The sequence below is a fragment of the Denticeps clupeoides genome, chromosome 3 (assembly GCF_900700375.1).
Source record: "Denticeps clupeoides chromosome 3, fDenClu1.1, whole genome shotgun sequence".
Lineage (NCBI taxonomy): Eukaryota > Metazoa > Chordata > Actinopteri > Clupeiformes > Denticipitidae > Denticeps > Denticeps clupeoides.
Window position 1 is genome coordinate 14,573,379 of NC_041709.1, and position 27,103 is coordinate 14,600,481.

The 27,103-nt window shown below is 42.2% G+C and overlaps 1 protein-coding gene across 2 annotated transcripts in view; it reads left to right on the forward strand.

Annotated features, from left to right (window-relative positions):
* The first annotated feature begins 19,652 nt into the window (after window positions 1-19,652).
* ctif (CBP80/20-dependent translation initiation factor) overlaps window positions 19,653-27,103 on the forward strand; it is a 70,308-nt gene continuing 62,857 nt past the window's right edge. For both annotated transcript variants that reach the window (XM_028971931.1, XM_028971932.1), the window contains exon 1: window positions 19,653-19,794. The gene's annotated coding sequence lies outside the window, so the exon portion shown is untranslated. The remainder of the gene's footprint in view (window positions 19,795-27,103) is intronic.

A 27,103-nucleotide genomic window follows, 5' to 3' on the forward strand; every position in this document is an offset into this window, starting at 1 on the left:
AGAATGCCAAGAGTGTGCAAAGCAGTAATCAGAGCGGCGATTTTAACGGTGGCTATTTTGAACAAGATAGAATATAAAACATGTTTTCAGTTATTTCTCCTTTTTTGTTAAGTACATAACTCCACATGTGTTCATTCATAGTTTTGATGCCTTCCAATCTACCAATGTAAATGGTCATGAAAATAAAGAAAACACATTGAATGAGAAGGTGTGTCCAAACCTTTGGCCTGTACTGTACAAAGTATAATGTACACAATGTTTGCAGAATAACATTCCTGACTTGTTGTGACCAAGGAAATCAAACAACAGTGATAGATTAAAGACACATTTACAACACTGCATCATATGATATGGGGAAATGTAAATGTTATGCAAAGCAGATGTTAGGTCTGGTGTGAGGGTGTTGCATTATTCAATCTGACATGCTCAGTTATACAGGCATCCAGAAATGGACTGACTATTGTAACAATTAATGATGTGATGAATGGTTACATAGAGAGCCAGTGAGAGAGACAGAATTGTGACTAATTGGTTTTATCCCCAGTTTACTAATAAACTTGGTTCTATGCCATGTATCTCCATGTATGGAGTTTTTAATTGGTCTTTAATTGGTTTAATTGGTACAATTAATATAAAATAGTTACTAAGACATAAACAATATTTCAAGCAGTCCACATACAGTAAAAACAGAACCATTAAGACAAGAGGCCTCTTGGTTTCTGACCCCAAGATGTTAGCATCTGATCCTTTAAATAAATTGAGATGGTACATCAGAACCATTCAATGTTCAATCTTGATCATCCAATTTATGATGATGAAAGGTGAAAAGATTACTGAGATTCTCCTCCCAACAGGGAGGACGTCTTTCCAAAGTAAGCCCTGCCCCAAACCAGCACAAGGAAATTTCTCAAGGAAAGTTCTACCCACTCCAAGGCACTTTTATTGTACTATTGTTCCATTTCATTTACTGCTGTATGCAGTTCTGGAAAACATATGTAACTAAACTTGCTGAAATCTAAACAAAAATACATTAGCTATACAAATGAGGGACTAAAGAAAGCCCCTATCAGTAACGGGCGACACCGTATCTGTGATTCACCATTTAAGGCAATGGATGAAAAGATACTGAAGCGTGGGGTGCATGCCCCTTCCCTGGGTGGATGAAGAGCTGTGGTAATATCACCCAGTTATTCTTTCTTTGTCAGCAAAAGCTCTTCCGTGCAGCCCACTCTGTACTTCAGCCAGCAAGATCACAGAGCAGATAGACGTGAAGAGAGACGTACAAGCATGTACTAATATGAAAACGAGTTAAATGTGCAAAAAACTGATTTAACAAATGTTTACCAGGGAAGTGTGTCTCCAGAATCCCTGGTGCTTACACTATGACTTCAGAATATCTATTATGGACATTTGGTCTAACCTTCCCTTGTGAAAGATAACCTTTTCACATTCAAATGTGGGCACTGCACTCCAGCTGAAAATGTTTCACCGCTTCATTATCATAGTACTAACCATTAAATGCCCGGAAGTGCTGAAGAATCTAAATGGCCTTATCGGTAACAGAAGTCATCTCGTCTCAGTCAGACGGCTCGTGCCTGCATGGTGACCTGTAGGTTGGCCTGTCTGCCGGCTCCACCTTGTAAATAATGAGACAATGGGCCGTTGGACAGCGCAAGGCGGCGGAGCACAGCCAGCTGCCAGCGTGTAGAGAAGCGCAGTAGCAGCAGCATGCGGCTTAATTACAGGAGCCCGGCAAACAAATTTAGCCAGGATGCTAACCAAAACGGTGGAGGCAGCAGGGAGGGTTCACTTGGAAAACTCACGGCTGGACGAGAGCTTCACAAGAGCGGACCACAGAGAAGAGGGGGGCGGCTATTTCAGGATCCGCCGCCCTCATTATTTATCATAGTTTTAGTCTCCGCACACAGAGGCAACCTACAATTCAGGGCCTGCAGATGGGCCAGCCACCCGACCTTCCCACTCCAGCCAGACCCACGGGACGGAGCCGGTCTGCAGCCCCGCTCTCACCTAAAATACGCCTCCGGTACAGTACATTCCAGTGACAAAATGCATGGGTGTACTGATCCCAGGTCAGCTCATCAACCGGTGAACCAACTGGAGCCCCAAGTGTGAGCCCCACCCTCTCAAACACTTCTAATGCTGATTGTCCTGTGTCCTAATGCTGATTGTCCTGTCCTATAGTGGACTAGCCTTGAATTTAACTACAAAAAAATATATATATATATTCTGGTAACACCAATCAAATTTAACAAAAATATAAACATGTCTGCTAAAAAATGGGTCTTGGTTCATCTGGCATATCAGTCACAGACCTCGATGTACAGTACAGTAATTCTACATAATTTGGCCTGTATGCCGGAAGAAAATCCTTACACGACCTCAGAGGCACACGAGGGTTGTTTAACATACAGCGCAAACCTGGCACCTCAATATGTGCAGGTTGTAAGGTACATAAATCATTCCAGAACGGAGATCTGGTGAAAGTGTGTTTACATGCGGGCGTTTGATGTAAAGCTGTGTTTAATTGACTGGCTGTGAATGAGCTAACGGACAGTTGGCAGTTTTTCTCTGCATTCGCCCATGAGCTGCACCACTTCCACCCACTGTGTCCTCAATACAGCTGCTCTCACTGCACACGCATGCTCTCTCTCCACCATTCTGTAAACCATAGAGGTTTCTCTTTATCTTTTTCTTTTTCATTCCGTAACCTCATTGCCATGTTTTTTTGTTGTTGTTGTTTTTATGTTACCTATGCATTCCTCCAAATGAGGTAATTTATCTTTCACTTATCATTGTTGAATTGTTTTCCATTTCAAATAAATCGGACAGCTCTAAATGGCATCTGAACACTAATCTTCACAGACTGTATGTGGAAAAAATTTAATAAAATATACAGAGGCACTTGATAAGTTCGTGTATTTTTGTGTTGTGTATTCAGCCATTAACTATTCCCGTAACATTTGGTTGAGTTATAAAGTTTACTTGTCATGTATGGTCATGTGTTGTAATGAATACAGCCAAAACGGGCCCAAAAAAGTTCTGAACAAGAAGTTAAATGTATACACATGTCATGATTAAAATCTAGTTCTTAATGACAGATTCCTGCCTTAAGATAACTAGGCTGCATGTGACAAGTGTCAGAAACAAAATGGAGATTATTTTAAAAGTTTTCCTACAAAGCCTTTCCGTTGCTGCATGTGAAGGCAGGTTATTCTGAGTAACAGCCCACCTACAGTTTCATCTTGCAATTTGTTCAACAAAAGGTAAATCTTAGGCTGCTGTCAAACAGGTTCCCCTTCACCCTTATTTGGCAAATGGCTTCTGTCTCTGCCCTGATTTCCCACAAATAGGGTTTAAGGAAGCACTCCAGAACCGCCCAGAACTGGATTAAATACAGGAATTGATGACCCATGTTATAATGGGGACAATGCTTCAGCCTAATACGGTCTACAGTTACGTATAGTGAGCTTCGGGAAACTTCACAATGTAGTTTAGGTCAGATTATTTCTATCAAATCGACATATTAAAATATATTTATATGTGCCCATGTAAAAGTATACAACACAGAAAAGGACACCATACATTTGTTGTCCCCCCACGACTGATACACCAGGGTGCTGTGTGATAATAAATGCAGATTATAATAATTTTCTGTGCGGCATAAAATCAATATCCAAAGAGAAGAAAAGTATTTGTGAAATGCATAAAACAACAAACAGAAATGACCAATTAAACTTGTGGTCGAAAATTAGCATTAGCATCTCTGGCCACTGAAACGTGTCCTGGCTCTGTTTCATCACCTTCAAATTCCATAAACAGCTAATGGCTCTCTGGCCCTGACCTGGGACCAGACTGGGACTCTAATCAGTGTGTCTCCTTGGGCATTTTTGGCTGCCCAAAGGCAAAGCCGAGCCGAACCTCCAATCTTTCTTACAGGACTGAGGCTGACATGCTCAGCACTGCTAACGAGCTAACGCACTAGTCTGTTTACTTATAGGCAGTAAAAAAAAATGCCTAAAGAACAAACTCATTTAAAAAAAGGAACACTGGTTGTGTTTTAGTATTCATTTCTACAGTTTGATCAGTTCTGTTTGCTGGACGGCAGCACAGCGGGATTGTGCAGTTCTTTTTCAGTCACGCAATTCATCAAGCTAACAATCTCAGGTACAGCCTTTCCGCGGATGCTTTGTATGTGTTGTGTTGTCTGCGCGTCCGTGAGTTCTGCCTTGTAAGCAGAAAGCTGTACACGTTGTGGTTAGTATGTAGAACGTATTCAGAATTACTACGTGCTTTCAGCACCAGACAAAAATTTTATATTCATGTGTACGGCGTTTTCCAAGTTCAATTTAATAAAATAAACATGTCTACAAATGTATCCCTTTAACCATATACTCTGGTTGCAAACTTACAAAGTTACAGAAAATGGTAAAGAAACCAAGAATTAAAATCAAACGACAAAACATTTCAATTTTGAAACCCAGTGTAAAGAAAACAATGACAAAAATCCTTTTCATCGACCCAACTGGTTATTACAAAGGCGCAAAAAGAAATGGGAGCCGGAATGTTGGTTTTGAGTTTGCAAGCTGCAGATCTAACCCCTCATCAGAGACGTTTGTGTGAGAGACCGAGGTTGACACGGCAACCAGGTCAGAAGACGAAGATAGGGCTGCTTGGGCTGGTCATTTGAAGGGAAGGATATGATGGTATCAGTGAGAACGGCTGGCCTGAGGCCTGTGTGTGTGGACAAAGAGATAAAACCGGGTGCACTTGCAGCGAGATTTGTAGACCTGGCATCAGATATTGGAAGTACTTCCTTTGTGTGAAAAATGAAGTGAGAAACACAGAAACAAAGAAACACAGCAAGCATCTCTTATTTACAAAGAGATTTGAATATTTCTTGGTGCCACTTTATTTTAAATGTATGGTTAATACTGATACAGTTACGGTGGTTTTTCGAAATGTAATTCTCTCCTTACATAGTAATAATAGCATTTATTGAAAGCCTTGGTTGTCAATTATTTTTATATGCAGTAGTTACATGATGAACTGCTTTCTACAATATGAAAAATCCAGCGCTAGAATGTCCTGGACATGCAGTGTTGTTGATTCGGCAGGTCTGAGGTGACAGATCAAATGTGTGGCACTTTATGGAAAAACATTTTTGAAAAGGGCCTCCTCTGTCCACCCTCACATTGAACACTTTGCTGTAGTTCTGTGGGACACCTTAGATGGCCTCTTTAGATTAACGAAATGCTGAGGTGTGTCAGGGGCCCTGCATGAAAATCAGACCCGTTGAGTTGTTTTATGTGTATCAAAGAAGATACACGATATGAAAATAGCACATCTTTTTACATTCAGAGCTGCCACAGACAGGAATTTATTAATCCACTTTGATGTTCTTTTATTGTGCTTGTTGTTATCTGTGCAAAACCATTCTTGTACAGTGCATAAGGTTACGCTAACAGATCTGTAATGTCTGAAAGAGCCCACTTGTAACGTTTTTGTTTCAGTCCAGGTTTCTTTGAAAGGCACAGTTGTAATTAGTGGTCTTGAATGGGGAACTTGGTGACCGACTTCCTTCTGGTCTTATACAACATACATGGTAGGAATAAATATATAGCCCTAACCACTAAAAAATGTTGCATGTCCACATTTTAAATTAAACTTGTTTTAATTGTTGCGTTTTTAGCTGACAAATTCCCAATGCAAAAATATTTGTGAAAAATATTTATTGCTTATTTTATTTATTTGTTTATTTATAATAATAAAAAAACATTAATTTGCGTAAAAAGCAAATGCATATTAATTTGAAATAATCTTATTTGAAGAGCTGGAATAAGATATTTTAAGATAGCAACACATTTACCAAGCAATTTTGTCAGTTTTAAAATCTAGGAATTAGATTACATATAAATAGAAAAATATATCTAGCATTTACATAAGATATTGTGAAGTCTGTATGCACCAAATCATATTTTATTACTTTATTAGAAATAAATATTTTCCAATCAAATAAGAAAATTTCACAGCAACTAAACATTTTTCAAATATTCTGGTGGTTCTATGTTTGGCTGTTCTGCCTGTGCTAAAGTCTCAGCATGCCCCATAGCATGCACTATATGCGGACACACGCACACACTCAAACAAAACTAAAAACTACATCAAGCAATATCACTATCACTTTTTTAGCAACCTTTTCCATTTAAGGGATGTTGATTTTGGATTAAATGTTTAATTTCCAATGGTTAAAAGACAGAAATGAGAACCAGAGGTGTTATCGCCTGACTTTCTGGTGCAGACTTCAGAGACGCAGGCTGATAAAAAGTCTCTCATCTAGACTCTTTCCATCCGCTCACCACCCCACAGTCACGATGGGAACCAGGACCCACTTTCTGACCCTTGGGTGCAACCCCATGAGTAATGAGCCACTTTCAGACCCCGTCATTTTCCTCCCAGCCGTCCTCTCACAGCCAGGCTTCCAGCTCTGAGCAGTCAGAAATGTGAGGGTTCCTGCTTGGTATGTTTGTTTAGGCGTGAATCTGCATAACTGTCCACATCTCACCTGCTTAAGCGTAGGCCCAGTTAGAGTCATACTGGCAACTACTGCCCTGCCCATCAGACAGGACAGGAGCAGTGGCTATTTTTGGGGAAGAAGCTTCAACCTGCCAAATTTACATTCTGACGCAAATAAAGCTCCAACGAAAGAGCTGTTATAATAAGATTCATTAATTGAAAGTCATATGACTGATTCAAGACTACAGAAGTGTTTTTACATCGTACACAATGCTTGTTATAGAACAGTGCAAATAATTTTTCAGAACACTGATCGAAGCCATTAAATGACCCTCAGCACTAAGATCACCTCCAGCCCCTCTTCTTGAGAGGGGTGTTTTTCGATTCCCCCAATGACCCTTTGTTCAGCATTGCAAATGACAGTGCGAGTAATGAAGCTTTGGCTGTGGGATAGCCAATTACCCCCGGCCCTGCCATCCTCCTGACACCTGCAGCAGGCTCCCCCCAGGCTACAGAGGGCCAGTAAACACCTCATCAACTGATGAGCCAGGCTGGAACTCCACACACCCTCTAATACATGACCTGTGTGTCATACACACACACACACACACACAGCCTGAATGTGTCCAGAAACACTGTGCACTGCTCAAGAGATATATATGAACCCACATGTTTCTGTTGACTGGTGCTGGACTCTCACTGTACACTTCCACTTTCAGAGCCATCTCTGTCTCTGTGCACCAATTTGTGAGTGTGTGTCATTGTTGGAATTGCATCAATGTGTGTGTGTGCGCGTGTGTGTGTGTGTGTGTGTGTGTGTGTGTGCATGTGTGTGTGTGTGGTATAGTATTATATACACATGTGTGGCTCATGCATGGCCATTCCTCTGGGCGTGGGCAGAGGATCCATGGTGGATCCACGGTGCCGGGTGGTCGAGCTCTGACTCGGCGGAGGAGGTGAAAATGAAAGTCAGTGGGACAGCGTCTCACTCCTCACCCTGTACCATCCCGGAAGGCTGTGTGTGTGTGTGTGTGTGTGTGTGTGTGGCCATGGAGGGGTGCCCAGATGACCCACCTCTCAGGGGCCATGTCACGTGCCAAGGACCCACAGACAGTGATGGTCATCTGCGAATTAGAAGGCACAAAATACAGGAATATGGAGAGATAATCCAATACCCACACCTGCATCTTTCTTTAAGCAATCTTTTCCCAAGGAGGACACACACACAAACACTCACACATCTTCAGGTGTGACTGCTACCATTTTCCGTCTGACAAATTACCCCACAAGTCCCTCCTTTGTGCCACAAGTTACACAACGTACTACATTCTCTCTGCTCCTCAAGCAATTAATGCATTCAGAGGCAGAATGGAGGGCGGTGCTGCTGTCAGAGCTCAACGGCATCATTTCTGGTGTGACAACTTCTGCCGCATCGCACCGAGTGCCGGGTATATTTCTGCTGGCCAAAAGTTGGCAGTGTTGCCAAACTTGGACCTAACAGCAGCATTACAGTTTGCGAATGATAACAAGTGTCAGGGCTCACTGCTGGTAATTATAGGAGGGCTGGCTGTAGTAAACTCTGGACTCTTCCCATGATCCTCAGCTCTTAATAAAGACGTTGCTGAAGGTTTGGGTGATGCGGTGGGTCTGGTGTGTGGCGGTGTCCATTGTCTGTGTGTATGTGTATGAGTGTTTGTGACTGCCGATATTGTGTATGTACAGTATGTGTGCGTGACTGCAGTCTCTGTGACTCAGATCAGGAATCTGTACTCATAAAGCCTGCCTGCCTTCACGCATGCACGCACACACACACACACACACACATACATGCAAACATGGACAATCTCTATTATCACTCTCATTTACATTTTCAATATAGAATATCAGTGTGCACCCTTCAACATACACACTTTTTACACTGTCCCCCAGCCTCTTTCCTATACTCGTTCTTTCTGAAACTGCATTAAAGGCTTTTCTTTTACAGTAAGGATGGACACGTAAGCTGTTCATGCAGTAACACCCTCTCAATCATGACTCAAACCTTCACAGCAACCTACATCATGGACAGTGCCTCTCCGCCAGAGCTGGCCAGTATGAGATGCGTTATATAAAGTAGAGTCGTTTTGTCATCTGCGATATAAAAGCAAGGTCCAGCGGAGACCCTTTTTTACTGAAGATAGAACACCAGCTGAGGTAGAAAAGGTCCAGCCTCAAGTGTTTCTCACCACTTCATCAGATGCCACGGGTCTGCGGACAAGCTTATGTGTGTGTGATAAACATGTAGCCAGTATTTGTCACGTTCATTAGACATCAATATAAAACAATGTAGTGTGACTTGGAAAGAAAGACAAGAGACAGAAAGACAGAGCACTGAACAAAAGGGGAAATGGCAGCAAAAGAGAGGGAAAGAGTGAGAAAAAAGAGCACAGAGAGAGCAACTCCTAAATCAGGCTAGGCAGGGGAGGCTGGATCTGGTCTGAATTGGAGGGTGGGGAACTGGACTGCGCACAATCGCTACGTTTCCATGCAAACAGCTTGGGCGGTTATGGGGGAGGATGTTAAAAAGAAGGCAACACCCTTGTGCGAAGCTTTGTTGTGTGACACATACGCAGCCCACCCTAGCATTCCAGCTCCTATATTTGGCCCTGAATACAATTGCAGGTTTGCAAAGCAACAAATCGCCCAGGGTCAGGCTGAGCTGAGCACCAAGGGTAGAGCTTTATATCCCTCTCTGATTTATGCACAGCAAAAAAGAAAGTTGATGGATCTGCAGGAGGGAATCCACTTTTATAAATAAAAGCTCCGATGTGAAGGCTTGTCCCCAGTAGAGTGGATTACTGGGCCGTCCGTAGCGCTTACATGTTTGCATGTGTGTTTGTGTAATTACACAGCACCAGACCTGTGGCTGGATAGTAAATCAGATGGATGGTCCTGGCAGTGAGTTTCTGCCTTTTTCTGAGTGCTAGACACCCATCAGAAATTCTTGTCTCGTACCAAAAAAAGGACATAGTAGAGTACAGGGCATAAAGAAAGTATTCACAGCACATTAGTATTTCTACATTTTGTTAAGTTACAGCCTTATTTCAAAATGGATTAAATTATTTATTTCAGTCAGAATTCTACACACAACACCCCATAATGACAATGTGAAAAAAGGTTACTTGAGGCTTTGGTAAATGTATAAAAAAAGAGAGAGAAATCACATATACATACGTATTCACAGCCTTTGCTCAATACTTTGTCGATGCACCTTTGGCAGCAATTACAGCAATTGATGCAACAAGCTTGGTTTCACCTATCCTTGGCCAGTTTGCCCCAATCCTCCTTGCAGCTCCTCTCAAAGTCCATCAGGTTGGGTGGGAAGTGTCCGTGTATAGCCATTTTACGGTCTCTCCAGAGATGTTCTATCGAATTCAAGTCTGGTCCCTAGCTGGACCACTCAAGGACATTCACAGAATCATCCTGAAGCCACTCCTTTGATATCTTGGCTGGGTGCTTAGGGTCGTTGTTTTGCTGAAAGATGAACCATCGCCTCAGTCTGAGTTCAAGAGCTCTCTGGAGCAGGTTTACGTTGCTGCAATCATCTTTCCCTCTATCCTGACTAGTCTCCCAGGTGAAAAATATCCCACAGCATAATGCTGCCACCACCATGCTTAACTGTGAGGTTAAAAAAACATGATGCCCAGCATTCACACCAAAGACATCAATCTTTGTCTCATCAGACCAGAGAATTTTATTTTTCATGGTTTGAGAGCCCTTCAGGGGTCTTTTGCCGTTGTGTCGGCCGTTTACTGAGGAGTGGCTTCCATCTAGCCACTCTACCATACACCATAATCCGCCTGATTGGTGGATTTCTGCAAAGATGGTTGTCCTTCTAGAAGGTTCTTCACTGTCCACAGAGGACCTCTGGAGCTCTGACAGAGTGACCATCAGGTTATTGGTTACCTCCCTGACTAGGGCCCTTCTATGCCGATCGCTCAGTTTATGTGGCTGGCCAGCTCTAGGAAGAGTCCTGGTGGTTTTGAACTTCTTCCACTTATGGATGATGGAGGCCACAGTGCTCATTGGGACCTTCAAAGCAGCAGATTTTTTTTCTATAACTTTCCCCAGATTTGTACCTTGAGACTATCCTGTCTCAGAGCTCTATAGACAATTTTTTGACTTCATGCTCTGTGCTCTGATACGAATTGTCAAAGTAAACACTGGCAAAATTTAAATACATTTAAGTAATCACACCTAATATATAAGCATTGCTGTAATGTGAATAAACCAGGTAACAGCAAGTTTGATTGGTTTGTTAACATTATGTCAATGCTAAACTATTAGGTGTGACAGATTAACACAATTTTATCCAGTGTTTTCTTTTTTCAGTGTGTGTACCCTTGTATAGGCAGGTGTGTGCCATCGCAAAACATGTCCAATCATCAGTTTTTTCCACAGACAGACTCCAATTAAGCTGCAGAAACAGTGATCAAAGATGATCAGGAGAAACTGGAGGCACCTTTTTATTTTTAATACATTTGCCAAACCCTCAAGTAAACTTGTCATTATGGGGTGTTGTGTGTACAAAAATGTTGTGTGTCGGAAAAAATATTTTTAATTAATTTTGGAAAAAGTGACACACTTTGAATACTTTCTGGATGCACTGTACATTCAGATATTGTTTCTCATTCATACCACAATATCGATCTATTCACCCTTGCATGGTGTTTGCCAAGGAGAAATAACATACTTGTGCATGCAACATTTTCCCATATATATAAAGTTGGGATCAAAAGTCTGAAAATGTAACTGAGCATATTTATTTTTTAAATAACCACATTTTTTCATTAAAAATTATTTAATCAGAATAACAATTTTAGTATGATTTTTTTTTTGTTCTGATTTTTAGCATTTGAATTTGGCCTTGTTTTTCTTTGCTGACAATTGGCACAAAAACCTTAATTTGTCAATTTATCAAATATATTTATTTTTATTTTTAACGCTATCAAATTAAGCACTTTCGTAAATGCATCCTGTTTTAACAATTAATCAGGACCTTCAACTTTCATTCATTTTCATTGCATGTAAATATCAGCAGTTCTGTAAGCAAATAATCTTAAATGTTAAATTGTTCTTTTTTTCACACTTGTGCTCTACCTTGAAACATGACACCCCCTCATTTTATCATGCACGTGGACAAACATGCAGGTGCACTGACACAGACCCACAAAACACATACACACACAGACACACACACTTGTTTAAGTCAGGAGAGTTGATGGGTGTAACCCTGCATTAGACTGACATGGGAGAGGGAGCCAAATACAGGCAACGTGACAACGGTGCCAGCAAAGCCGAAAAATATATGTATTCCATCAAGAGTCAAAATCCCACACGACAAGCATACACACATATACAAACATATACACACATGCCGGGTCCCCATTCATTTGAAATGTTCTGAGACGTAAACATGGATTCAGTCTGACCATGAACACACACTCACTCTTACACATCACACACAGACATTTTATATCACAGAAAGAAAAGATTTTCATTTATTGTCCCACATTCAGGGAGTTAAACAGTTCCCTAAAAAAACAGTCCAGTGCGTTGTGCATGAGTCAGCAGCCATTAACTTCAGCCTTTGCCTGTCATCTGTTTTCTATGAAGAAAAGAGCCCCCACACTCTTGGCCTCAATGCAACATCTCCTCCTCCACACACACTCACTCACTCACTCACTCACTCACATATACACACACTCACACACTCATACAACAACCAAACACAAACACAATGTCCCTGGTTCGGTTAGACGCCGCAGTGAAAAACAGCAGTCTGTGAGATGGGTACACACCCACCCCTAACCTCAGACAGGGTGAGCCCCTGCCCACCGTGACCAGGCTGCAGTTATGAGTCTGGGGTTTGGGGCCCGTGCGTCAGGTCCCCACCCCCCAGGTGCTGCTTGTGCGGTTAGAGAGATTTCCAGAGCGAGAACCAGACGCTGGGAGCTCCTCTGCCGTTGTAGCCTCCCCCTCGCAAAGCTGTAATCTGTCTCTGGCGGTCCTCAGACATTATGTCAATAAGGAGCTCTGAGAGGTGTAGCCACAGCACCCTGAAAATGGGATCTGGTTGGATGGCAGAAAATCAAGGCCCATCTCCAAAAGGTCAACAGCAAGTTGTAAACAAGTCACAATCGCTATTACAAATTGTACAGATTAAAAATTATAGCCCCGGTACAATCTGTGTGTGTCAAGCAAATTTGTATCCCGTGGCTTCAATTAGAAACATAATGTTTAGGATTTATGTCACATTACACAGAACTTCTACCAACGGAAACTGGCAAAACTAACGAATACAAATGTCTTGGACTAAATTAATTAATCGAAGAAAACATAGAACACTGGTTGCTTTGCCATGGAAACGAATTTTCTTATTACCATGGAAATATGATGTTACAAAAAATGGGATAAATGCAATTTTGAAAGAATAAAAAAAAATCTTAATAGCGCTAGTAATAAAAATAAAAAAAGAAAATGACCTAAAGGATTTCTTGTTCAAGGTTTTCTGCTGGGAAGTGTTGACAGCAACATATAGTGTGTAATAAGCTGCACAGATGATGACACATGTGCTTTTGGACTGAGGCACACATTCGGGTCTGTAATTACTGAAGGGTTTGCTTAGCATGATCTGATGGCATGGAATATCCATAGAATATGTGCTGAAGCCATCGGCATTTGTTTCTAAATAACAACTTATAGTGTTCACATATGCACCTATAGTACAAGAATTAAATGTAATAGTATCATGTTTCATATTTACTTAAACAATTAAGTAAACATAAAAGACATATTGAGGCAATGAAACTAGAATAGTTTCATTAAGAACTGCATCAATCAGAAACCCCAAATCAGGCATCAGAGCCTGACACAAACAGCCCAAATGTATTTTTCACATGCACCCGTCAGATGAAACATTTATGAGCGTGTGTGGGAATTTGTGAGGACATTGCCACTTGTGTATTTCAAGGGTATGACGTGTTCACGTGTTTTTCTAGACACGACTAATACAAAGGTCTAGAACAAACAGTTGACTGGCCCAGTCTGACGGAAGATGAGACACCCAGGCTCTGATGGAGCGTCCAGACGCCCAGCACAAAGCCCAGCAAAACCCACAAACCCAAATGAGTTACTGTAGATGCCTAACACAGACACCCCTTCTCAGCAGTCTGTGGTGCCTGTTAAACAAAAGGATGGTGGACCTGGGGTGCTGACCTGCTCGGCACCAATCAGAGAGGCTTGTGGCTGATATCTGTTCCAACGGGTCATTTCAGCTGCCAGATGGGGGCTCTTATTAAGATTTGCACATTTCTTAAAAAGTACAATATCTCCCTTTCTCTCACTTGTCCTCTCTCTCCCTGTGAGGTTAATACCAGTCACTGTCGCCCCCGCCTTCTCTCTCCCTCTACCTGACACCCTCTCTGTCCTTCCTGAACTCCCTTCTGCAGTCCATCTGCCCCCTTCCCACCTCTCCCACTCCCTTCCAGCTCACCCACCCACTCAACGGGTGCTCGCGCACTCACGCACACACACCCAGCGGCCAGCACCGGCAGCGCGCCCCGCGGGGGGTCCGGAGCTCGTACCGCCGGTCGCCGGCAGGGGGCGCACGGGAGCACCTGCTCCTGGAGGAGCCTGGGTGGCAGATGTGTTGCAGTCTGCAAGCGAGGAGCACAAGAACTTTCCAGAAGCAAAGGATGATGAAGGATTACATAAACAAATGGAAGAAGCAATACATTTTGTATTTGTGAAAAATGGCTATTGCCCTGGGAAGGGTACAGTTTATGTAGGCTTGATCCTTTTGTGTGCATCATACATTTGTCATACATTAAAGAAAAAAAGTGTTTCCTAAGGGTTCTAATAAGAATCAACAAACTGTGAACATTTTTATTTCATTTATAACAGCACAATGAACCTCAAAAATATTCCTAAATAGCACCTGATGGAATATTTTTCATATGTTCATAACCTACTGTTGCTAATGCAATAAGACTTTTATATTATACACAGATTCTTTCTACATGTCTACTCTAGTTAGCTGATAATGACTATATAATATGTGGTAACTTAGTGCTGCTGTTATTATAAATGTTCTAATTATAATAAAATTGGAAAAACGAATATGAATAGCATAGAATTGTGTCCATACGGTGCAGTTCCGCCCCACATACACCCTTGGGTCACGTCTGAAAAAGTGTCATGAAGATCCCTGTTTGAAATGTGATCTGACATACAGCTGGGCATCTGGACTCATCTTCTGGATTCCTACCTGCTGGCGGAGCCGCCACTTTCAGAACTCATGAAATATTCCCTTCTTACCTGCCCAGACGGCACCTGTGACCACCTGTGACCAGTTCGTGTTTTTCTGTCCTTTCGCGTGAAATGCTGCCCACACGCTGTCACCTTCTCCCACTCACTCCCTCGCCACCAGCGATGCGTATGAGTGGACATGATTGTTGTAGCTTCTGTGCTTCAGATGGGCAACATGGCCAGGCTTTCGTCTTTTAGACGAGGTGCTAGTCCCTGTGGCCTCTGTTTAAACTGACAGCATTCTTAACACTTTTAAGTGTTTTTCACCAAGAAAGACAAAAGAAACAGATGAAAGAAGACCATTATATTTTTCCTCCCTTTTCAGATGTATTTATTCTACGGTGCTGTGTGCAGATTGACAAGTCAATTTTGTTGTGTTGTCTTTCTAAATCTGCAGCGACATTTGCTAAGATAATGTTGTTTACGGCACAGATGCAGTCGCAGGCCTGAGAGGGGAAGAAAGAAAGGAGCGGAGGTGAAAGGGCTGCTCCACCTAATTCCATGTTTTAGGGAATGCTGTTTATAACACAGCGTGCCACGGACATATGGAAATATCATCCCGATCCCGCTTCTCCTGCTAATTGCTACCTTGCTGCTATCCAGCCTTCCACAGCTCCAGCGGGCCGGCAAGGGGCTGCCACAGCCAGGCCCAGCTTCCCCGTACGGCTCTGCACAAACTGCTCCTGCTCGGTTAAATATACTCAGCATGTTTTTCACATAATGACCACGTCCCTCTCTCTCTCTCTCTCTCTCTCTCTCTCTTTCTCTCTTTCTCTCAGTCTGTAACCTATATTTAGGCCCAGTGGAGGTAGACGAGGGAGACGGAGAGAAGCAGTTGAATTATCCACTAGATTTTGATGTCCCTGGGCGCATGGTGATAGCGGGCAGAGGGAGAAAATATATAAATATATGTCATATTTCAGATTGCAAATGTTGAGTGAGCACATCATGTCGGCCCACTTGACTGGGCGAAGCGCCCAGCTGAGTCATGTCAGCAAATGGGTGATTATTACAATAAACTGTTCAAGTCGCAGGGAAACAAACAGAATGATTCAGGCTTTTTTTTGACGTGCAGTCCTTGCATTCTGGCGCACGAATGAGAATGAAACGAACATAAGTTAAGTGTGCCACACCGACGTTACACACATTACTCCTGTGGACACTGATGTGGGATTCAAACGCACCTTGCATCAAATTTTAAACAGTGGCAACTACTGCCACCACTGTGGCAACCTTACTAAAAGAAAACTGTCAAATATCCAGTCAGAGACTTCGGTTTGAAAATATAACAATGAATAAAGTAATGCAACTTGACGTTTCTTTAATAAAAAAAATTCAGCTGCTGGAGTGTAATGACAGGTCAAGGCTCTTGAAGGTGCTTGTGTAGCATCTGGATTTGGGTAGGGGGCTGCAGGTGCTGGGGAGGTGAGAGGTGGTGGAAGTGGAGGCTGGGAGGCTGTCGCTGGGTGCAGCAGTCTGCAGGAAGATGACTCGCACCAGGAACGTTAATTAATCTCTGGCAGCGTAAGCCAATGTGTCAGGGCCATCTGGAGAGTGTGGAACTTCAGGACACTTCAGGCACAGTGACACTCATATCAATAAAATCACCTCACACACACACACACTCACACACAAATCATCAACAGGGTACGCTGATGACTGATTATGGGTGTGAGTTAAAAGTCTGAAATGTGTTTTTGTCATGTATAATATGTAGTGTACATTACCTTTTGAAAATGTTATTTGTGGTTATAAATATAGCAACTGCCCACTGTGTGACTCTAAAGTGGTCAAGTGGGAAAGAAAGTGGTTGGATGGACTTATTTGTCCTACTAGATCTTGATAGGTATTGAACAAAAATAATTTTGACGGCAAATTTGACTGGCTGAATACAAAATTATAAATAAAGTAAAATAAACAAATCTTGTAAGGGACATTTTGAAAGAAACGTGGTAACCCACAGTCTGGAAGAGCATCTGCCTGAAGCCACACCTGCTTACAAGGTGCTACGCTCTGCGTAAGCTCATCAAGAAGCAGCCTGGTGTTACGGTCGGAGCGAAAGCACCGTTTCGGACGGCCCTGCTGCTGCAGTGCAGAGATGCGATGCTCAGTGCGTCCACTAGGGGGCGGTAAAGCGTCACATTACGCGCGTGCGTTATTACCGAGCAGCCGCCAGGGCTCGTGAATGAATCGGGTTTATTGACTACAGTTTCTGGATCGTCTAGATCAGGGGTCGGCCACCCCCAGTTCAAGCATGCGCCGTTTGGGCATTTCCCTCCTGTACCACAAGCAGGGCATCTGGTGAGGTGGAACATGGCATGGTCTAAGCTGTGATGTGACCTACACCCCGAGGTTGCTGACCCCTGATCTGTGTAAATTGATAGAAGAATTTGGTAACGTAGTAGTAAATGAAACGGAGCCAGTGACATCTGTACATTGATTTTAGGGTGGTAGTAGCATAGTGAATAAAACACTTGCTTAAGAACCAAAAGACCCAGGTTCAAACCCCACTTATTACCATAGTGTCCCTAATTGTAAAGCATCTGATAAACGCTGTAACTGTTTTATAGGTATTCAAGATTAGTTATAATTCTGTGTAATTTTCATGAAATCATGTTCATGTGTAATCGTTTTATATTGTTATAAATGCATTATGGTGGGTCTGTATGAAACGGAATTGTACAGAATACTACACTGTGTATTTACTGCATTTATCAGACATTTACAGCATTTATCAGACGCCCTTATCCAGAACAACTTACAATCAGTAGTTACAGGGACAGTCCCCCTGGAGCAACTTAGGGTTAAGTGTCTTGCTCAGGGACACAATGGTAGTAAGTGGGGTTTGAACCTGGGTCTTCTGGTTTATAGGCGAGTGTGTTACCCACTAGGCTACTACCACCTACCACCTATACTACCACATATACTACAATACAGTGTTGTATTGACAATAAACCTCACTTTAATCTTGACTCTCTACGTTAGGTGGCGGTGGATCCAGTCCCCACCAGATGTCAGTGTTGAGTAGTGAATGACAATCAGTCTGACTAATTTTTTTATGCTCGCCAACTAATTTCGTTGAGCATGTAAAACATGTGTTTTCCAAGATTATTATATTTGTTTGACTAAAGTCAGGGCTGGTCTGCAGCCTGTCAGCATTTATTTAAGCACCTAAAAAACTGTGAATGTTCAACATGATCAGATTGCCCTTGCTGATAGCAGCCTATAGTGCTAATAGCTCTATTTAACATCCAAGCACGGAGCAGGTACTTTATTATGTTGCAAGAGGCTTTCTATGCCACTGGTTTACTCACATATTACTTGTACTTTACATTAGAAATACTTGACATCAGCAAATCTGTGATGGTGTGATAAAGGCCAAGGGTGATTATTTTGCTGAATGATTATCTTACAATTACACCAAATTTCACACAGTGTTACACTTCATTTAACTATTTCTAATGTTTTACATCTATTTTGAAAGACCAATGCATTGTGTTTTATTTTGTTTACTCATCTGAGGGTTGGCCCAGGGTGTCTAACTGGAGATCTCCTGAATTTAATGTGGATTGATGATTCTTATTTGGCCATAGAAGTTAATCTATGCGTGAAATGGTGGTTTATGTGCCTTGTGGTGGACCAATGCCCAGTATCCCCTGACTTTGAGAAAGTGATTATGGATAATGAATGAGTATGTAAAAAAAAAACAACCCCACTCATCTATAGGGAGTCAGATATTAATACACTGGATGGATTAAACCTATTCAAACTGCAAAGCTGTAATGAATCATACTGCCTGTGTAAGTGCTCCACAGATAATTAACAAATGTACAGTGCATTTTTTGGCACTCAATTGTCAAAATAAGTGCCATGAGGATAGATTTGGATGTAAAAAAAAATCCCTGCACATCAAATTCCAGGAGTGATTCATGAAATCTGCACGTATGTGTTCATAAATCTGACATCTGAAAGCAACTGCACTTTACGACATGGAGGAAAAAAACCTATGTATAGAAGACTTTTTCTAGAAGAATATAGAATATATTTTAATGTGGTTTCTTCACCAAACAGAGACTAAAGTATACCTGCTAGATTTTAATTTAATCCTATGATTCCACACCAGTGGCCTCCAGAACCTCTGTCTTAATAATAACACACATGCCAAGGATCAGAATCAGAATATCTTTATTGTCACTGTAACAAGTACAACAAAATTAGGTGCAGTCCCTAAGTCGGAGAGGTATGTTAAATAATGTATGTAAAAAAAAAATCTTAAAAGAAGACATATACAAATATAATACAATTAAAATATAAAAATAAGTAATTATAATATAAGTAATTATTAATAAGTAATTAATGATAAGTAACATTTTAGAACTGCTGATTGATATCCTGTCTTGGTCTTTCACGGATCCTTTGGCATCAGCACATCATGCTGCTGAGCTTCAAACAGAACCTGGTTGTCCAGTTCTATATCGTACAGAGCGCACAGGCCAAAATGATGTCAGACTTTTCAGGCTTTTATATATATATCAATAAATAACCAGCTAATATATATATGATTATATAATTAATAAACAACCAGCTAATATTTAACCCATAATAACCAGGCATAACTTAAGAGCTACTATGATATAATTAATTATCTGAGATAGATCTGACACATTTCAACACAAGAAAACTACAACTCCCAGAAAGCCCCTCTCCGTTCTGCCAGCGAACCGGACCCGACGTCATATTCCTGCCTCCTCATCCCTCCCTCTCCCGCCCTGTCAGGGACGCAGCGTAATCTTTTTTCCCCCCTCGGAACACATTTCCTCTCCCCAGGAAAATAAACCAGCACAATGACGCCGCGGATTTAAAACCGGGAGGCGATTCCACATTCCCCGTGAGGCCGAGTCCCGCTGCAGGGTGAGCCGCGCCGCGTTGTGTGTTTGTGGGTTGGGCGTGAAGTTTGACCCTCTCTGCCGGTTGGTGTTTTACGGCGTGCGACTGGAACCACTACGCCGTATTTTCTTTCTCTAAATTACAACTTGTAATTTTCGTCCTGGAGCCCAGTTGTCTCATAAATATGAGAGTGGCAGCGCGTGCCCGGCTCCGTACCCCTAACATCTCGTCTGGAACCCCGCCGATAAATTAATGTTACGAAAAAGAGAACAGGGCAGTGAAATGGGCACCAGGCTGACCAGACCTGTTGACAACGCCGAGTTGTCATCGGCCGATCTTGCGCCAAAAACGACGCGACCGTGTGCATCCGACCTCGTCCATTCATAAACCGCCGGCGTCGCCCGCAGAAGCCCACGCCGCGGCCGCCAGGCGAGCCGTGGGCCGCCGCAGCCTTCTCGCCACAGCGCGTCTCTTTTCCTTCTTTCCTCGGGCGGGAGGAAGGGATCCTGGACGCGGTTGCATCACCTTTGTTGAGTGGCCGGTGTCGTGCCGAATTACCGCTCCGTGCCGGAACTCTGCACGCCAGCCCCTCTAAAGCATGTGCGGCTGGCAGCGGGGCTCCGCATGTCTGCACAGATGTGGACGTGCGCGTCCCTTGTAGCTCCAGGCGACGGACAGTCACGGCGTCGCAAATCTACAACTGGGGCCGGTGGATGGTTCGACACGCAATTTTTTCGACCGGGAAACGATTCCTTTCTACCCAGGGAGTCACATTTTGGCACGACACCGACAGACCCAGCGCGGCCAACAACGCGGGTCGGGTAGGCGACGCGTTCTGCACATGAAATACTCCTGCTTCACTTGGACGTTAAATAGTTCGGCTCAGGATCCGTCCTGGTTTGCCATATTTTAAGCGGAAGGTAATTGTCACGGGGAGCAGGGAATGGCTGGACACCACCAGTCAGATGTGGTCATTCTGCAGCAGACACACGCACCAGCAGTCGACCAACATTTTTTCTGTCTGTTTTTGCAGAAACATCGAAGCATCCATGCTCTTTATTAACATATAAACAGAACTCTCTGTTCGTACTGGTTCATACCCAGATAATTCTGTCCCTGTTGTAAAAGCAGTGGGGCAGCATGTTTGGATATGCTGGTGACCAGTGTGGGTTGCCGATACAGGTAATAATTATTTATTGCTATGCCATAAAATCATAAACGCTAATATGTCTATACATTTCATTTTAGCCAGCTTTCCTACTGGAGCCGATGCAGGCTTTTTTTTTTCTTCTTTTCATGGTCATTTGGGTTTGATTCCCATTAGGTCTTTACCATCCTTACCCTGTAATACATTATATATGACTGGCTCCTAAGAAGACCCTGCCCTGTTCACTGGCACCAATTTTCATTTATTTCACAACCTATTTCCTTATATTGTGAACACAGATGTAAGAATCCTTCTCTACATCTTTCTCAGTAACCATCACTCTTAAACTATTGATTTTCGGTCTATTTACAAAACAGTCCTCAAAGGGATTTATTCGGTTCCTTTTAATTGAAAGACGACGACTTCTTTTTTTTGCAAGGTCAGTGTATGAAATACTTTATTTGCTTTATTTTATCATTACTGTATAACAACTTACACATGCTGCATACATGTATACACCGAAGTAAACATTCAGCATTATGAATTGGTACAGACTGACTTAAATTGGAATATGTAAAGTCTAAGATGGATTTGGCATGGGGCTGAAGGCTACATTCCTGACATTCTTAAAAAAAAAAAAAAATGACACACTTGCATCCAGCGACACAGTAAAAAGCTTGTCTGTGCATGTGTACTCACTGCAGGTTTGGCCCATATCTCACCGTAAGGCTGTCAAAGCTTTATCTGCCATGTCAGTTGGTTGAATAGTTTTCTGTTGATTGCATCTGTGGTTGAACGAGTGCATTTTGTGTGCTTGTCTGTATCACGGTTGTGTTTTAACCTTCGACAGCGTCATCTTGATATGAGCTGAAATGACGGCTTGAACCCAAAGTGGACTAACAGTTCCATCTAATAGAACGTTTTACCTGGAGGGCCCATGAACAAAAGAGACTGTGGCATTGAATTCGTGGATGTGGAACAAGATAAAAGAGGCTTCACTCTATTAGGCTTAATTTTGGATTGCCGGGCCTTATGTGCAGTGTTTGTCAGTGCCTGGTTCCAATCATTTGTTTATTGTCTGCTCTGCTGCTGCATGGTTGCAGATCGGCTTGAAATTGGACGGACGCGTGCTGGATCACACATTTCAGATTCCGTGATAGCGATGAAGTTTCTCCGGGTCAAGGCGGGGGGGTTAAAGGCCCAGACGGAGGCTGTACTGCTGCTGTTTATTACCATCACTGTGTGTGACCTTGCCGTTTCCCCCCGTCACCGTCTCAGTTTCCGCGCTGCCTAATCATTTTCAACAGGGCTTAAATTGCATTCCGTGGCAAGCGGCCGCTGCAGCTTGTGGCTCTATTTCTAGTTCTGGATAATTTACAGTACTGTGCAAAAGTTTTAGGCAGGTGGCAAAAAGTGCTATAAACTAAGAATGACATTAAAATATGAATACTTTGATTTAATCAATTAAAAGAGGAATAAAATGCAGTGAGGAAACAGAAGAGAAATCTAAAGCAAATCCATATTTGGTTTGACCACCCTCTCTCCCACTCGCACACAAGTTTTGAAGGATCGGTGCAAGATGGTTGTTCCTCAAATCCATCTGTTTCTTAATGTAATACCAGACCATAGTCTTCTTACGAACTCTTATTAAGAGCACAATTAATGGTGTTTATTTTAGATATTTAATGCACATTTTCACAATACTGTATTCAGAAAGCCTTCTCTAAATCATTTGCTTTGCTTTGTTCCTTGATATTCCATCCAGGACTAGGATTTGAGATTGATGCCGCCACTGATGTAGTGTTTTCTGAATGTGGCATGGGGGTTTTATTGACTAGGTTTGTGCAAGAAAAGAAACTAAACACATCGGAATTGGCAAATGATTCAGTAAAAGTGTTAAATTGGTCTTTTACGTTCCCAAGAAGACAACTGCATCTTGTCTTCTGATTGATGATAGTTTCTGTAACGGTCAGGAGCTCAACTGTCACTCAGTCTTTGTTTTTCTGGTTCATACATGAGGTAATGTTCAGCTTGCTGTTCCCATTATGAAGTCCTCCTGGCCATTCTTTGCTGTTGTTGTGTAGGGTTGACAGTGTGTTGTGTGTTGCAGCAGCATGCAAACAATGCGGAGGCTTTTGTAGGCCAGCTAGGGCTGCAAAACGTTCCCTAAAGCCAGCCTACACTGCCCTGCTCCCCAAGCCCCATCACCAGGTCAAGCCCTGGGAACAATGGCCACATTGTCCCGTCCCCCCCCCCAAAAGCCTGATAGCGATGGTGGGGTCCAGCAGCAACCGCCCCCTCTCTTTGAGCTGCACTGTACCATTATTATCTTCATGTCATCCTCAGACGATGGAGAAGGCACCCTTTTCTAGCCATCCGATGGATAAGGAAGAGCATTCTCTGGACCTTTTTTGTTCCATAGCTGTCTTGGGTTAAGCCAGTGCCTGATATAACATGAGCTTCTTTATGGCACAGTGGTTATGACTGATGTATTACATATGTGTTCATAATCTTGCTTTAAAATACTTCATAAGTAGTTGCTCTTTTTAGTCATATGCATATGGATTTGTACATTTAACCAGTCATTTGTTTTATAATATAAGTAAATACAATATTATCCACAAAAAAACTGAAGAATGCAAAGTGCTGTATGATATATATAATACAATTTATAATGTAATTCTATTAAAGGTTTTTTGTTTAACTGGTCTTCTTCCATTGAAATGTTATCCTGAAGGGAATGGTTGTTGAAATGGTTCTTTTTTTCCCATTTAAGAGCTGAACTTCCTGTACTCCTCACTTCTTCCCATTGTCCCTCACTCTCACCGTGAACTATGAGTATTTAAGTAGCTGTTCTGCACGGTGCCGTTCCTTTGACACATTGTTGATTGAAATGGTTGAGCTGGTGGAAACTTGATGTTGAACAGTCCTGAACTGGATCCATTGGCATCATTATAAAAAGGCTGAGCATGCTGTGTTGTGGTTTGAGTAGATGTCCGAGCTGGAATCTCCAAGCCAAACTGCTCTCCAAGATAAAATAAATGAATTATTCAGTAGCTGAATGTGAAATGAATGAATGGATGTAAAGGCTGTAGACATGAGCCAGTTACTAGTGACCAGTCTGTCATGTCTGGTACTGGGGTAACATTTTGCTAATGTGAGAAAGATACAGATAATCGTGTGTGTGGGTGTGGGTGTGAATAAGAGAGGATCTTGGATGAGGCTTTAACATTTGGCAGCAGCACCACTCCTTCTGTTGGTTAATGTCCATTCACAGATTTCCTATGGTGCCATTCCCATACGGTACATTACATGCTGGTTTGTTAATGAGCATTTCATAAACCAATATGTGTCACTATTCTCTGTTTTTATGTCTGTGTGCATGTTTGCAAATGGGCCTTTCTAGTTTATTTGACAGCTTTTATTTTTTATCAAGAGTATTCATGAACTGTGGTTCTCACTAAGCCATTCCAGCACCTTCAATAATAAACTAATAATTATCTGTTTTCAGTGGGCAGCTAAAGGAAGTACTCAAAAATAGATACTAGTGCTGCACTAATCGCAATCGTAATCGCGATGTCAGTCTGTGCGATTACATAAATGTAAAAAGCTGCGATTTAAATGATTAGTACATGGATTGGATCGGCAAGTCTCAGTTCAGTCGGATGTGACGTGTTTGGTCACATGACTTTCGATTTGGAGGCATATGGTTAGACGCCGCATGACGCGCTGCATTGTACGTCAACGTCACTGCCATATTGCGATAGGCTCTGCTGTGGCGTGAAGCATATACATGTCTATGGAGAGAAGGGCATAAAAATGCCTCACTCTTGTGCTGCTTGGGGCTGTACAAACCTCTGTACGCTCCAAACCAAATCCCGGGGGATTACATTTCATAGTTAAGGCTGGAGAATTGTTTTGAATATATTTGGCCATTATAAAATCCCGTTTTTTATAAGTCTTAACCTTAGCTAAGCTAGGCTAAGCTAGCGAAGCTATGCATTCCCGTGTTCAAGTCAGCCTCCAAACAACGTTTTGGCTAAACGTAGGCATTAACTATTTAGACTGTTCTTAGCTGTTTAGTTAACTTTTCTCAAACTTTGAAGGTTTCCTAAAGAAATTCACCTCAGTTTACAAATCTTAACCTTAGCTAAGCTAGCAAAGCTATGCATCTCTGTGTTCAAGTCAACCTCCAAACAACGTTTTTGGTTAAACGTAAGAACTATAATACGGGATTTTATAATGGCCAAATATAATCAAAACAGTTGTTTAGCCTTACCAGGGTTTGTCGTTCGACAGTAATGTAAAATAGTTTTTTGTGATTTTATTTAATTTTGTAGAATATTGTATTTTGAATGCACTGGGCATTTCAGGTTGTTATAAGTAATTTGTATGTTTCACTTTGAAATTAAACATTTCACTATTAGTATGCGACTTTTCATTGATTGCAAGTGTCCTTTATCATATCGCAATCGCATATCGCAATATTGATCTCAATAATCGCAATATGTTTTTTTTCCCCCAAATCGTGCAGCCCTAATAGATACTGTTGTGAGACTTTCAGGACTTAGTGAGAGGTTGGAACTCTGGTTTAATGAGTGACGAGTGGCATACAACGTATCGCCCTGTAGAGTTGCTAAAATGTGGTGCGAATTAGCCCAGAGCTTCTGTATACATGGCACACGGACGTCCAGGAGGCAGACAGCATGGGTTTTCTGTAACACAGCCATGCCTCTGGCGCCTTTTTTACAGACTGTTCAGATGCACAGATACAAGGTAGAACACCCAGAGAGAGAGATAGAGAGAGACCTAGTCTTTGGGAAGATTAGGCTGAGAGTCTCAGCACGGGGTGCTTGCTAGATATAGCTTTCGCTCGTCGCCTTTAGATGCAGGGGATGAGCTGGATTGTGTAACAAGGGTGATGTCAAGCAACATCCAGGGAGTCAGAGTCCCTGAGGCGCTTGCTTATGAAGCATGTTTGCTGCTAAGGCCTACTTTTGTTTTGTTGGTTGGCAGCAGGCTGAATGAGATTTACAAGTCACATGATAACGTGCTCAGTTAATTTGCACAGGCATTTGCCTTTTAAAACACTCCATCTGAGTGACTGAGAAGATGGGAAAGTCATTGCAATTACAAGTATTTCATAAGTTTTAAAGGCTTTTATTGACAATTACATCAAGTTTATACAAAGAGTAAATATTGTTCTTCTGGGCCAAATTCAAGATTCAAGATTGGTTTATTGTCAGTACAACAGTATACACCAGTATAAATCCTGACTTATGACAACCAAACTTCATAATCAGTACAGAATTTGTAGGTTTTTGTTTGTCCACCTGCCTCTTGAGGATTGACCACAAATTCTCAATTGGATTAAGGTCCGGTGGTTCCCCGAGCCACTTGGTTATCACTTATGGCATGGTGCTTCATCATGCCTGAAAAGGCATTGTTCTTCACCAAACTGTTCTTGGATGGTTGAGAGAAGTTGCTGTCGGAGGATGTTTTGGTACCATTCTTTATTCATGGCCCACTCCCTTGGATGAGAAGCAGCCCCACACATGAATGGTCTCAGGATGCTTTACTGTTGGCACGAGTCAGGACTGATGGTAGCGCTCACCTTTTCTTCTTTGGAGAATAATTTTTCCAGATGCCTAAAGGGAAGAAAGTGACTTTACCCCAGAGACCAGCAGTCCAATCCCTGTACTTTTTGCAGAATATCAGTCTGTCCTTGATGTTTTTTTGGAGAGAAGTGGCTTCTTTGCTGCCCATCTTGACACCAGACCAAGTCTTCACCTGCATGTTTTTTTTGATGGGCATGGAACATAGTTGACTTGGAAGATAGTTTGCTGGGAATGTTACTCCAGGCATGATTCACAACTAATATATTGATATTTTATTAACTGAATTCTGATAATGCTCTGTTTCATATCATAGACACACAGTAGTCATTATTCACTTTCACTATTTGTTGGTACTGTTTTGTAATCTGTTGATTGTGCATGCTGATCAAATCCAATATGCTCAACAGAGGAACCAGAAGAACATCATGAACAAGCGAAATATGATTCCATTACCCCTTATGTCTAATACACTCACATTGTAATCTGTCACTCATGCCTCACTTTCCATCCACAACTCCCCTGTCCAGTTAGTTGAATGTGGATGTCTGGAAAACCTTGCCGAAATTGT